This window comes from Pteropus medius, unplaced genomic scaffold (assembly GCF_902729225.1).
Source record: "Pteropus medius unplaced genomic scaffold, Ma_sr-lr_union100, whole genome shotgun sequence".
Classification (NCBI taxonomy): Eukaryota; Metazoa; Chordata; class Mammalia; order Chiroptera; family Pteropodidae; genus Pteropus; species Pteropus medius.
This window is the reverse complement of record NW_024349798.1, coordinates 11,532,279-11,545,098: the sequence shown is the minus strand read 5'-3', so window position 1 is coordinate 11,545,098 and position 12,820 is coordinate 11,532,279. Positions and strand designations below refer to the sequence as shown.

The 12,820-nt window shown below is 36.2% G+C and overlaps 1 pseudogene; it reads left to right on the top strand.

The window, feature by feature from the left end:
- Positions 1-3,191: 3,191 nt before the first annotated feature.
- LOC120620604 (uncharacterized) lies at positions 3,192-3,310 on the top strand (annotated as a pseudogene).
- Positions 3,311-12,820: the final 9,510 nt, after the last annotated feature.

Sequence of the window (12,820 nt, the reverse complement as noted above, 5' to 3'; positions counted from 1 at the left end):
TTCAATGGTGTGTGTGTGTGTGTGTGTGTGTGTACATAGATATATATGTCAAAACTCATGTGCTGTTTTTTTGTGCCTCCTTATGCCTCCATTAAATCATGAGTGAAGAAGCATAGAGTAAATGAGTTTAAGCAATGTTTCCCAACTCTTTGCTGATGTTAAGAAGCCTCTGGGTGTTGTGGGATGTCCACACTCCTGGTCCCACTGCCAGAGGCTTCATGAGGCACTGGGTGAGTTGTACTGTCAACAAGAGCCCCAGAGATTCTCATGTTCAGGGAAGTTGGAAGACACGGGTAGAAATGGGCGGTAGGAGGCCAAACCATCATTAGGTGAAGACAGATAAACAGCTAGGGGAAAACAGATCTGTGATTTCCACTGTTTCACACAGGTGCATAATCATTAACCACCATATAACAAGTGTCCCCACCTGTTCTCTTCGTTAAGGAGTTTTCTCGGCCCCTCAGCGTTTTATATCATCTGGTTAATTGGGAGCAAGCCACGCTGATAGGGGAAAATGGCTTTCCATGGACGTCCATGTTATGCAATTATCCAATCAAAATCTTATCTCCTATAAAAGCAACACAAGGAGGTAGCAGTGTTTGGTGTTTCAGCTTGAAGGGTGTTTGCTGGTTTCTGTTCTGAAGAGCTGCGTTTAATACCAGGTAAAGCATGTTATTATTATTATTTTTTAATACATAAAAGTAATGGTGTGTTTTGAAGTCATTAAAAACACTCCCTTTTGTTTATTTAGAGTCACTGACCATTGTGTTTTCTCAGATGTTTCTCCTTATGACCTCTGTTGGTTTTCTCTTCTCTTAATTTGTCAATGTTCTTTGTGTATGCGTGATCTTAATTTTTTTGTCTTTTCTGTGTATAAAATGTGTTCTTCCATCTGTCACTGACGAAGTTAGGACTTTGTCTCTGGTGTCTTGTCGCATTCAAGGCATAAAAATATCCTTTAAAGCATCTCTTTCATTTTTTAGGGGAACTCAACATTCTTTCCTATTTAGCAAGTCTGAAAATATACAAAACACGCATTCAGTCTAAGGAACTAAATAAAACCAATAGAAATGGAGGAGGAATTTAATAAGGACATATAAAAATAACAAACTGGAAAGCAAATGCTATATTTGTGGATAAACCTAAAAGCATGCTTTTGGAAAACATAACAAGCACCTAAATCTTTAGCAAACCAATAAAAAAATAGCATTTTCTGAATGAGACAAGAAATGTCATGAGAAAAAAAGATCATTAAAAAGGTTCTGGACATATTCATTTCAATACACTTGACATTTTACACAAAATAGGTCATTTTCTTGAAAACAGAAGTTACCAAAATCACATCAGGAGATAGAAATTTCAATCAGACCCATCTTTCTAGAATAAATGAAAAAAGATGTTCACAGACCCACCTAAGAAAGGCCTTAGCAGCCAATCACTGTGAGCTCTGGAAGCTTCCAAATCACTTTGTAAAAATAGCATTACCCTAGCTCTAGAATCCATAAAAATCCGCATGACAAAACTGGAGCCTTTTCTAAATTAAATATATGCATGTAAAAATTCCTAACACATGACCAGATAAAAATCCCATCTTTTTTCAAACCTTTAATCACAATCATTTTCAATTACGCAAACAGGTTTTTTTAAAAAAAAAAAACCTACCTACTCTCCACTTAGATGTAATAAATTGTTAAAGTTTGTTGTGGCGGTAGTACATGTGTATATAATTTGTTATCACTATAATTTGCTGAATCATTTGAGAGTAAGTTGCAGACATCATGAAATTTCACCCCTTAATTCTTGAACGTGCATCTCCTACAGTTACAGGCATTGTCCTACAAAAACTCAATACTGCCTTTGTGCAAGAAAATTACTTGTACAGTTTAATAGATACCCAGAAGGGTATATTTTAGGAACACAAGGATGGTGCCATATTAAGCAAATCATTGAAATTTATGTTGGTAAAAGAAAGGAGAAAGTCACATTTTTCAACAAATGATGAAAATGCATTTGACAAAATTCCCTAGCCAATTCTGATTAAAATTTCTCAAATATAAATAGGAATTATTTTTAAATGTGCAAGAGAATAGCAAACAGCACACAGAATTTAAGAAAATGGTCAGATAATCACAGCATTTCCATAAAAGCAGTATACAAAGCCTTGTAGTTTTCAATGTTCTTATTTTCCATTCTGTTTCAAATCTTCAAGCATCCCTGTTCCCATGGACCATAATATTTTAAGGGAACTACTCTGCACTGTCTGTATCCTATGTTGAGCTCTAAAGGTTTTCATCATGAATTAAAACAGTCACGAAGGATAGAATACTGGCATATTGTAAATTCTGACACTTCAAAATAACTTCACCACTTTTATTTTTTATTTATTTTAAAGAAATTTTAATTACATTTCACATACAGCATTATATTAGTTTCAGGTATACAACATAGTGATTAGACATTTGTATAACTTACAAAGTATTTATTGTGATAAGTCTAGTACTCACCTGACACCACACATAGTTATCACAATATAATTGACTATATTCCTTATGCTATACTTTACACCCCTGTGATTGTTTTTATAACTTGCAATTTGTACATCTTAATCCAAAGGGGTTAAGGGATCTGAAAGGATTTTTCACCCATTCCCCCAAGCCCCCTCCCATCTGGAAGCTGTTAAGATGTGTTCATTGACAGATGAATGGATGAAGAAGATATAGATATATATATGTATATATATAATATATATATTATTTATATATATAATATTATACATAATATATATAATATATTATACATATAATGTTATATATAATATACATTACTATATGTTATATATAATATATAATGTATAGTAAATATATATTATATATGATATATAATAATATGTATTATATATTATATATTATATATTATATATTATATATTAAAATATATTATATATATAATAGTCCATCGTGTATATTGGAATATTACTCAGCCATAAAAAAAGAAGGAAATCTTGCCATTTGCGACAACGTGGATAAAACTAGTGGTGTCATGCTGAGTGAAATAAGTCAGACAGAGAAATACAAATACTGTATGATTTCATGTACATGTGGAATCTGAAAAACAAAATAAACAAAACAGGAACAAACTCATAGATAACTGCTCCACAACTTTTAAATGTGTGCACTCAGTCTGACGCTTACATCTACAGCCATGCCACCCTGAACACTCCTGATCTCGTCTGATCTCGGAAGCTAAGCAGAGTTGGGCCTGGTTAGTACTTAAATGAGATACCACCTAGGAATACCAGGTGCCGTAGGCATTAAAAATGTTAAAAAAATTTTAACACTTTGACGCCATCATCTACTTGAACACACATGAACAAGGCCTTCTCTCACAATCTGAAACTTTGCTTTCTTTTTCTTTTTTTTACTGGATGCATCCTATTCACTCTCATCAGAATGAATCCTAATATGTTAGGCTTTAAAACTTTTTCGATCACCATATCATTGCCTTCTGCAACAAATGTCTAACACTTGCATTTAAAAATTACTTCTGAGTATAATGCTCTAAGCTTTAAGTTTCTTCTGAACTAAGTTAACAATTACAATTAGTATGCATGTGATCCAAACAACGTATAACAAATTTTGTTATTAAACATGAAAAGAAAACTTTTGTTAAGAGCTGCTCCTGCAGTCATACAATGTATATCCTTTTTCTTTTGCTTTATTCTTTTCTTCTGTTAGTGTACCTTTGCATGGAGAATTATTACTGCTAGAGCGAGATCATCAATTGATGCAGCAGCATCAATTCTCTTATAATCTTTATTTGTCACAGACAGGAGCAAAAGCAATCTCTGTCACATTACATAAAAAGATGACAATGGATAGAATCTCATTAGAACAAAGTTTCTGAATTCTCTGAAGTTCTTCAAGGTTACATGCAAAAATCACATAATGATATTTTCTCGAGTTTTTTTTTCCTGAGCTGACAACTCCATTTATTTATTTCTCCATTTTGCTGTCAACAGCAGAGAGAAAGAGAGAGAAAGAGAAAGAGAAAGAGAGAGAGAGAGAAAGAGAAAGAGAAGAGAGAGAGAGAGAGAGAGAGAGAAAGAGAGAAAGAGAGAGAAAGAGAGAGAAAGAGAGAGAAAGAGAGAGAAAGAGAGAGAAAGAGAGAGATGTCTAATGGTAAAACTATTTGTTACGCAGTTATTAGGCATTCAAAGGCTTGATATATTTGTTATATATTATACAATGAAATAAAAAGCATAAACATAAAGATTAAGTGGGAAATAAGCACAAAGAGGTAAATTAGAATATAAAAATGAATATAAAGATGAACTCAGTTAGTGGATTCTCTGTCAAAAAGGAAGTCTTAGTATTATGAAAATATTATGTCTTCCTGTGAAATTGTTTCATCAAAATTCCTATTAAAACTCCAGTTTATCTAAATATGTTGAGGGTGGTACCAGGAGAAGTCTGAAAGACAAGTTGATGGGGAACACTTCCAATGAGATCACAAAACAAGACCTACATCAGCATAATTTGGGACTGGCAAATGACTAAGTAAGAGAATGTTTCAAAATATATCAAAGGATTACAGTCTTAATTAATATGATAAAGGTGACATTTCAAAATACTGAGAAAGACTGAAATATTCCATCCATGGTATAGCTTTGTTATTTGTTTTGGAGATAAGTCTAGATTCTTATTTCATAAAATATTATAAAAATTATCAACGGATTAACATGAATACAGGTAGATGTCAAAACGCCCTTTAAAACTTTGTGGCGAGGCATTACTACTTAAATAAGCTGGTGTTTTTGAAATGTTTGTTTCTTTAAACCAAATGCATACAGAACCAGGATTCACTGGTCCAGAGAGTTAAATGTCTGGGGGAAAAATATCACACTAAAGGATAGGGGGGACTCCTTAGAGTCAGTTGAGATCATGGCTTTTAATCACATAAGTTAGAAACCAAGTCCATCTTCAGATGAGCCCTGCATGGTCCTGAGGCAGCAGGGAGCCCATCTGTCTGTTGACATGCCAACCAAGACAAAAGCTCTGGCACTCACAAGTGGCCCTTTTGAAGTCTGGTGAACTCAAGAATCACCCCCCTCAGTTCACTCAGGCAAGGGCATCAGTGGGAAACACCTAGAAGCTTTTTTTTCCCTCTTGAATGTCAAACTTTGCACCCAGGTCTTCTCACCGGCAGAGGAATGCTTTGTCTAGAGCGCATGTTACTTTTAACATGTATTCCATGATACCTGTGTCTAAATTAATGGAGCTCTTGCTTTGTGTTCCAGTCCGCCTATATATGAATAATATTCTTAATATTATTGATATTTCAGTAAAATGCAATGTTCATCCTGAGTTTACACGCCCCCTAGCAAATCTCAGGTATATGATTGTGTCCTGATTCAGAGATGGTCTCTCTGGAAATGACCCAGATGCTTGTACTAGATAGCATCATGAAGGTTATTGAAAGAAATACTTAAAGTACATTAAGAATGTATACTTTTTGTTTGGTTTTTTTGTTGTTCAATTTTTTAAGGAATATATACTTATTACTTCTGATTTCTAGCAACCTTTCTTGGGAGTCAACTTCTAGATTGTACTAGCCATTAGCCCTTCATATTACACCATCAGGACACTTGATAACTGATAACGCATGGAATTAAATGCTTCATCTGAAAGCAATGTGTTGCCAAATGGGGAGACGGGTCCCTAGGCAACCTTTTGACTATCTGACCTCAATCTTTTTTGCTGCTTAGTCTTTGCAGATGACACTCATCATGGTCACCACTACTCAAAGTGATAATCCTTGGATATGGTTTCGAAGAATAATGCAGAAGGGATATTCAAGTGGAATCTGCAGACGTTTTGGTTTGTTCATTGAATCAATAATTTTGATTTCTGGGCTGGTGGTAACTTTCCATTTAAGTTGTACAACTTTCTCTCTTTCAATGACAGTGATTATTTCCGGTGCTACATTTTTCCTCATTCGTGAGCTGATGGCCGTATATGAAAGATACTGGTGGACAGAGGAAATCACCACTATCCAACTAGGAGAATTATCGGGCTGTTTCATTAACCAGGATCACATTGTTGCTTTAGTAATGCAGAAATCGACAGATAGAACCACAGCTTGATCTTCTATGAAACCTGGATGTCTCTGGGCCTTTCAGCCTCTTTAAAGTCTCTTGAGCACTTTTATATAGAAATAAATTCTGGCTTTAAAAACTGTCTCAGCTTTTGAATGTTCTTGTTTCCAATTGCCTCTGTGAAAACTTTCTTCCTGCAGAAGTCCTTATGCTTTCCAATCCCTGTCATCTGGCCCAGCAGTTTCCTGCTGGGTGTTGCACCTCCTACCCTTCTTCCTACCAGCACTGAAGATCCAGCTGCTGCCTCTCACTCTGGCTCTTCACGTCACCTCCTGCAGATTTTAACGTGCACAGAGGTGACCCATCCAAGACCACAGTTGCCCAGCTCACAGCCTGCCTCACCTGCAATGTCCTGTTCTTCTCTTCCCCATCAGTTACCTACTTCCATGGTAGTGTCCTGTACATGGTCACCACTGCCACCTGTGAGGCCCCAAAACATTACTCCAGAAATCCACATTCAGAACCCCCATTTTCTCACCACATTCCACTTACCATTAGTCACTTACTCTCAAATCCTTCACCTGAATTTCTCCAATACGATGGAATTCTTCAATACTTAGATGCCCTGGTCTTCTCATTACTCTACAGCACCCTGACTCTTCTTGCCCCTTTTGGGTTCTCTCTTAAAAATACCCTTTACTTTTCACTCTCTTAAGATTCATGCATGGCTACATGTGAACCTGATTTAACCGAACTCTCTGTCATGTACAAGAATCCACTGAGGTAAACATGTTGGAACAAATCACACAAGGTTGATGAGATTCCTATGAAATCATAATGGCTAATATGAATGGACTCATGTGATGATGCCTCCTTTGACTGTTGGTTCTCATTCCCTTAGCTGAGGCAGACACTTGCTTGATTCTTTCCTGAGATGTCTGACTAAAGTCCTTCTCCCCAGATCGATATGGGGGATTCTACCAGGAAATGTTGATTTCCTCTGCTGCCCACTTCCCCTAGCTATCCCATCCATAAACCAGCCCTACTGAACAGCCCTGAGTGCCTCCCTCTGGAAATAAAGGGAGAGCCCAGAAATTAGAATCTTTGAGGAAAGACTCTGCCACGTCTGCAAACTCAACGGACTCTACAGAACACAGAGACAGTGCAGGCAGCAGTATACAGAAAAAAAAACCTTCGACTTGTAACTGACATTTGCAGACAATTGGGAGACTGCACTACATAAATAAGAATAGGGCATTACAAATTATTAGCAAAAAAAAAAAGAGCACTTGGAAATTAAAAATAAGGGCAGAAAAAATTTAAACATTTTGTATGATAAAGCTGAAGTGATACATCAAGGAAAATCATTATAATGGGAAAAATCCCAAAACAATATCCAATAATAGGGGATTTAAAAAAATCATACACAGTATGAGATGAAACATTCGCCACCATGAAAACTAATGAGAAAAAGATATAAACAATAGGAAATCATTATTTCTGGGAGGCGGGGTAATTAATGGCCTTCATTCGTGCTTGGATGTTTCCTATATTTTCCAAAATTTCCCCAAGACTTTGTAATCCAAAAACCAAACTATTAAAAAAAAATCACTATGATATTGTATATATGAATACATACATGTATATTACACGAAGCAAAAACATATTACAGAAAGGCGAACTTCATCTAGCAGCTGACTATGTGGGATCCAGCTATTCTGCCAGTCTTTCATACAAGGAACTTTCTGGTATTATTTTTAAAGTGGCTATATACACCATCAAGACCCTTCAGTGCCTCCCATACTACCCATCCCCAGTCTCACACAGCATAAATATCCAGGACACTTGATAACTTAGAGTGAATGGATTTCAAAACTTCGGCCTCTGACTTATCAGACCTTAATTTTTTCCTTCTAATCTCTGCATGATCCTATCTTCTCAAGTTTATAACCAAAGGAGCTGGTTGTTGAGAATATGGCAGGAATGGTTTCCTCAGAATTTTTCCAAATGTATCAGGGTCTTTTAAAATACTGGATTAATCATTTTGCTTCTGGAACTTTCTGTGGCAGCTCTCTTATCTAATCACATACCTTTTTCTCTTGCGATGATAATGGCTGTTTCTGGAATTGCTTTTATTGTTATTGCTGTGATGTTTGCCTTGTGCGAGAATGCCAAAACTCAGAAAATTCACTTTTCAGCTTAGAAGAATTACTGAACCTTAAAAACACCCAGAGGCTCAGAAATAACTATTGCAAAATGGAGACAGAAACAGCAAGCATTGGACTATAACGTTTATTAAACCCAGTTATCTTTGGGCCTTTGGGCCTTTTTAAACTCCCGTGAACATTGTTTTAAATAGAAATAAACTCCAGCTTCTAAAAAGCTTATCTGATTTTGGAATGTTCTTGTTCCCTATTGCCTCTGTGAAATCTCTATTTCTTTCCGCAGAAATCCTTGTTCCCTCAAATTTATGTCAGATGAAAGAATCCATTTCTTCCTCCTTGTTGCTGCAACAACCAACCTTTTTGCTCTCTTTCAACCGTAATCGAAGATCTGGCTGCTGCCTCTCACTCTGGCTCTTCACGTCACCTCCTGCAGATTTTAACATGCACAGAGGTGACCCATTCAAGACCACCACAGGTGCCCAGCTCACGACCCTCCTCACCTGCAATGTCCTGTTCTTCCCCGTCACTTACCTACTTCCATGGTAGTGTCCTCTACCGTGACAAAACTCCAAAACGTCATCGCAGACACCTCATTCCCTTACCACACAGCCCCTCTTGTCCTCAGAAACCTTCTCTTGTACCCCTCGTGTGACAATTCTCAACGGTCACGGAGTTCCCCAACCCTTTGATGTCTGCCTCTCCACTGTCCCACAGTGCATTGACATTCTTCTTGTCCCTCATGGGCTCCCAACTTTTTACCCACTTCTGGCCCTCCTATTTATTCCTGGCACCTTCATCAGACTACACAAACTGTACACACATCCAAGAAGCCAAACCTCCTGGAGCCAATGATACGATGATGTGCCCTTCAAATCCAGACCAGTAAGCTGAAACGGGAAATCCTACTGCTGTCCCCTGTTTCGTTGTGCTGCCCCATCCTCTGCTGCCCAGGCTGGCAACTAGCAGCTTCCTCTATGAGGACACTGCCTTAAAAACATATCTTCCTTGACTTTACAGATGAACTTTACCAAATGTTCAAAGAAGAACTAACACCTATCCTTTTCAAACTATCACAAAAAACCAAAGAGGAGAGAAGGTTTCCAATCTCATTTTACAAGGCCAGCATTAGCCTGATATTAAAGACATTACCAAAAAAGAAAATTATATGCCAACATCTCTGATGAACATAGATGCAAATATCTAACAAGATATGAGGAAACCAAATTCAGCAATACATTAAAAAGATTATACACCATGATTATGTAGGATTTTTTCCTGGGGTGCAAGCCTGGTTTGGTGTCTGCAAATCAATGTGACATACCACACAAACAAAATGAAGGATGAAAATCCTATGACCATACCAAGAGATACAGAAAAAGCATGTAATGAAATTCAATATTCTTTTATGCTTAAAAAAAACTCTCAGCAAAGTGGGGATTGAAGGAACATACCTCAACATAATAAGGGCCATGGATGACTAATCTACAGTTAATATCATACACAATGGTGAAAAGGCGAAAGCTTTTTCTTTAAGATCAGGAATAAGACAAAAGATGTCTACTTTCGCCACTTTTATTCAACATAGCATTAGAAGTCCTAGCCACAGCAATCAGACAAGCAAAAGAAAAGGCAACCAAATTGAAAAGGAAGTAAAAATGCCAATATTTGCAGATGACATTATACTATATAGAGAGAACCCTAAAGATTCCACTAAATAACTATCCAGTGAAATAGCAGGACACAAAATTAATATTGAGAAATAGGTCACATTTTATACACCAATAATGAAATATCAGAAAGAGAAAATTTAAGAAAACAATCCCATTTGCAAGTGCATCAAAAAGAGAATAAAATACCTAGGAATAAATTTAACCAAAAAGGTAAAAGACCTGTACTCAGAAAACTGTAAGACGCTGAAGAAAGAAATTGAAGAAGATACAAATAAATAGAATCATATGCTATGCTCATTGATAGGAAGAACTGACATTGTTTAAATGTCCTTAACACCCAAAGCAATCTACAGATTCAAGGAAATCCCTATCAAAATACCAATGGCATTCTTCTCGGAACTAGAACAAATAATCCTAAAATTTATATGGAACCACAAAAGACCTTGAATAGCCAAAGAAATCTAGAGAAAGAAGAACAAAATTGGAAGGATCACACTACCTGATATCAAACTATACTAAAAGCATATAGTAATCAGGATGGTACTGGCACAAAAACAGACATATGGATCAATGGAACAGAATAGAGACCCCATAAATAAACCCACACCTATATGGGTAATTAATTTATGACAAAGGAGGCAAGAATATACAATGAGGTAAAGACAGTCTATTCAATAAATGTTGTTGAGAAAACTGAACAGATAACTGCAAAAAAAAAAACCAAAAAACAAAAAACAAAAAACAAAACCCACAATACACAAGAATAAAGTCAAAATGAATTAAAGACTTAAATGTAAGACCTGAAACCATAAAACTCCTAGAAGAAAACATAGGGAGTAAACTCTTTGGCATCACTCTCGATGAAATTTATTTGAATATATCTCCTTGGGCAAGGGAAATAAAAGAAAAAATAACAAATGGGACTACGTAAAACTAAAGTTTTTGCACGCTGAAGGAAACTAACAATAAAATGAAAAGACAACCTATGAAAGAAGATATTTGACAATGATACATCCAGTAAGGGGTTAATATCCAAAATATGTGAGGAACTCATACAACTTAACATCCCCAAAAAATCTGATTAAAATGTGGGCAGAGGACCTGAATAGACTTTTCTCCAAAGAGGACATGCAGATGGCTGATAGACATATGAAAAGATGCTCACTATCACTAATCATCATGGAAATGCAAATTAAAACCACAAGATATCACCTCGCACCTGTCAGAATGCCTGTCATCAATAAATCAACAAGTATTGGCGAGGATGTGGAGAAAAGGGAAATCTCGTGCACTATCAATGGGGTTGCAAATTGGTACAGCCACTATGGAAAACAGTATGGAAGTTCCTTAAAAATTTAAAAATAGAACTAACATATGACCGCCAATTTCTCTTCTGTTTATCCAAAGAAATCCAAAAATTGTAATTCAAAAATATATATGCACCCCTATGTTCACTGCAGCATCATTTATAATAGCCAAGTTATAGAAGCAACCTAAGTGTCCATCAATAGATAAATGGATAACAAAAGAAGTGGTACGCACGCACACACACACACACACACACACACACACACACACACACACACACTGGAATATTACAAAGCCATACAAAATGAAATGTTGTCCTTTGTGACAATGCAGATGGACCTAGAGAGTATTATGCTAAGTGCAATAAGTCAGACAGAGAAAGCAAACTGATTCTGCTTATAAGTGACATCTAAAAAACAAAATAAAACAGAAACAAACTCATAGATACAGAGAACAAATTGATGCTTGCCAGGTGGGAGGGGGGTTAGGATGGCTGAAAAAGCGAAAGAGATTAAGAAGTACAGATTGGCAGTCATAAAAGTAGTTGCAGGGATGTAAACTACGGCGTAGGGAATACAGTCAATAATATTGTGATTATTATGTATGGTGTCAGATGGGTACTAACCAGGGTGACCATTATGTCGTACATCTGAAACCAATATGATATTGTATGTCAACTGTGATTGAAAACAATAAGTAAATACATTTTAAAATTAAAAAAAATACTATTGTCACAAATGAGTCCACGTATAACTCGTGAAATCTGAACAATGTCAGTTTCTTGGTTTCAATATGTTAACTTTGGGAGAGGCTGGGGGAAGGGCACATGAGACTTCTTAGCAACTTCCCGTGACTCTATAATTATTTCAAAATAAGAAGTTAAAACATTTTAAGTGGCATTTAAACACAAATTATTGAAATAAAAAAACAATGTCAGTTTTTCGAATTTTGCATTTTAAAATGACTCCCCCCAAATGCTATTGTAATTATAAAAATTGGCCACAAGGTGTCACTAGTGGCCTGCCAAAGCCCTCTGGAAAAAAAAAAAAATCCCCACCCAGGAGCAAGACTTGTCATTCATGAGGAAATAACTTGGCCATCTTAAAAAAATAAAGAATTATAAAACTGCCATATTCAAAGACAGTATTTTTTCAGAAAGGAAGCATTTTGAAATCTCAATACTTTACTTTTTTTTTTTTTTAGGTGAAAACACATACAAACTCTATTAAAAGGAATAGAGTTTCAAGATGGCAAATGGGACATTCTCTACAGGAATCTTGTTTCTAAAAGTATGGTCCACAAACCAGTAGCGTTGGTGTGGCTTAATAATTTGTAAGAAGTACAAAACCTCAGGCCCCACCCCAGACCAATTGAATTAGGTCCCTAACAGGTTCAAAGTACTGATGTTGCTGGTTCGCAGATCACACTTCGAATAAGACTCTAGAAGAGATCCAAGAAAATGAATGGAGGCATGGAAAACATCAACTGTGGCCAATATAATAAAAACCTTCCTAATTTGGAGCTCACTAAATCAGAATTATAATCTTATCCTGGATCAGATTAACTATTACAGGTGGATAGTA